General features: G+C 50.5%; 1 protein-coding gene across 2 annotated transcripts in view; it reads left to right on the top strand.

Annotated features, from left to right (window-relative positions):
- Window positions 1–2,500, top strand: part of LOC133658709 (TPA-induced transmembrane protein) — a 16,539-nt gene that overhangs the window by 1,292 nt on the left and 12,747 nt on the right. The gene's annotated exons all lie outside the window — the stretch shown is intronic.

Below are 2,500 nucleotides of genomic sequence, written 5' to 3'. Positions count from 1 at the left end.
GGGTTTTGGTGAGGTTGAGAACAATGACCAGGGATGTACAAAGAAAGCCCTGAATCCTGTGTAGGCCGCGGGGGATCCAGGTGATGACCCTCAGGGTTTCGGGAGAGGTTAGGAGGACCTCCGCACTGCCGACTTTAATGGCGGCCGGGGTGTCTTCGAAAGCCATTACGCCGTCCGCCGCCAATCCACTGTCTTCACCTGAGTCTGAGCTGTCTTCCTCCGTCTCCGGGCCGCCGACCGCACCGATGATCGGGGTGAAGTGGTCCGTCGTGCCGCCGACCGCTGGAACGCAGGTGAGCTCGGGTGGTGAAGAACAAGTGAGAGCTGGCGCAGGTGGAGAGCTAATGTTTTTAGCATAGCTCCGACGAGGTCCTGCAGCTAAGCTAGCTTCCTCGGCGTCGTTAGCAACAACATTGCTAGGCGAGACAACGTTACCCGGGTGGTCACTGGTCCGGGGTTTAGTTCTGTGTCTCCTGAGAGTACAAGTAATAGTCAAATTGTTGATCTTCGGTCTATCCTTCCAGTCAGGGGCTTATTTCTTCTGTTCTGATCCGCTGTGAGGCATGAGTGGATCACATTACCTCCCAAACACGGGTGTTTCCTCCATGATTTACCCAGGAGGTAGAAATCTCTGTGTTCATCCTTTTTGCGTTCATGACTCTCATTCTTCAGAGGGTATGTGTAGTATCCGTGGTGGTGAGGGTATAGTATCCGTGGTGGGGAGGGTATAGTATCCGTGGTGGGGAGGGTATAGTATCCGTGGTGGTGAGGGTATAGTATCCGTGGTGGTGAGGGTATAGTATCCGTGGTGGGGAGGGTATACTATCCGTGGTGGGAAGGGTATAGTATCCGTGGTGGTGAGGGTATAGTATCCGTGGTGGTGAGGGTATAGTATCCGTGGTGGTGAGGGTATAGTATCCGTGGTGGTGAGGGTATAGTATCCGTGGTGGTGAGGGTATAGTATCCGTGGTGGGGAGGGTATAGTATCCATGGTGGGGAGGGTATACTATCCGTGGTGGGGAGGGTATAGTATCCGTGGTGGTGAGGGTATAGTATCCGTGGTGGTGAGGGTATAGTATCCGTGGTGGGGAGGGTATAGTATCCGTGGTGGTGAGGGTATAGTATCCGTGGTAGGGAGGGTATAGTATCCGTGGTGGTGAGGGTATAGTATCCGTGGTGGGGAGGGTATAGTATCCGTGGTGGTGAGGGTATAGTATCCGTGGTGGGGAGGGTATACTATCCGTGGTGGGAAGGGTATAGTATCCGTGGTGGTGAGGGTATAGTATCCGTGGTGGTGAGGGTATAGTATCCGTGGTGGTGAGGGTATAGTATCCGTGGTGGTGAGGGTATAGTATCCGTGGTGGGGAGGGTATAGTATCCATGGTGGGGAGGGTATACTATCCGTGGTGGGGAGGGTATAGTATCCGTGGTGGGGAGGGTATAGTATCCGTGGTGGTGAGGGTATAGTATCCGTGGTTAGGGTATAGTATCCGTGGTGGTGAGGGTATAGTATCCGTGGTGGTTAGGGTATAGTATCCGTGGTGGGGAGGGTATAGTATCCGTGGTGGTGAGGGTATAGTATCTGTGGTGGTGAGGGTATAGTATCCGTGGTGGGGAGGGTATAGTATCCGTGGTGGTGAGGGTATAGTATCCGTGGTGGTGAGGGTATAGTATCCGTGGTGGTGAGGGTATAGTATCTGTGGTGGTGAGGGTATAGTATCCGTGGTGGGGAGGGTATAGTATCTGTGGTGGTGAGGGTATAGTATCTGTGGTGGGGAGGGTATAGTATCCGTGGTGGGGAGGATATAGTATCCGTGGTGGGGAGGGTATAGTATCCGTGGTGGTGAGGGTATAGTATCCGTGGTGGTGAGGGTATAGTATCCGTGGTGCTTTCAAATATAAATCTGTGGTCAACCTCATTTATGTGGTCTGTCACAATGTTTAGGTGGCCTACCACATCATTTATGTGGTCTGTCACAATGTTTATGTGGCCTACCACATCATTTATGTGGTCTGTCACAATGTTTATGTGGCCTACCACATCATTTATGAGGTCTGTCACAATGTTTACGTGGCCTACCACATCATTTATGTGGTCTGTCACAATGTTTACGTGGCCTACCACATCATTTATGTGGTCTGTCACAATGTTTACGTGGCCTACCACATCATTTATGTGGTCTGTCACAATGTTTACGTGGACTACCACATCATTTATGTGGTCTGTCACAATGTTTATGTGGCCTACCACATCATTTATGTGGTCTGTCACAATGTTTACGTGGCCTACCACATCATTTATGTGGTCTGACACAATGTTTACGTGGACTACCACATCATTTATGTGGTCTGTCACAATGTTTATGTGGCCTACCACATCATTAATGTGGTCTGCCAGCTCATTGATGTGGTGCACAACATTATTATATGTGACCTACCACATAACGTACGTGGTCCGCCATATTATTTTAGTTGGCCTGCCAATTTTTTAAGTGGCCTG

This window comes from Entelurus aequoreus, linkage group LG10, assembly GCF_033978785.1.
Source record: "Entelurus aequoreus isolate RoL-2023_Sb linkage group LG10, RoL_Eaeq_v1.1, whole genome shotgun sequence".
NCBI classification, from domain to species: Eukaryota; Metazoa; Chordata; class Actinopteri; order Syngnathiformes; family Syngnathidae; genus Entelurus; species Entelurus aequoreus.
Note: the sequence above shows the minus strand (reverse complement) of the source record. Positions and strands in the feature narration are given on the sequence as shown.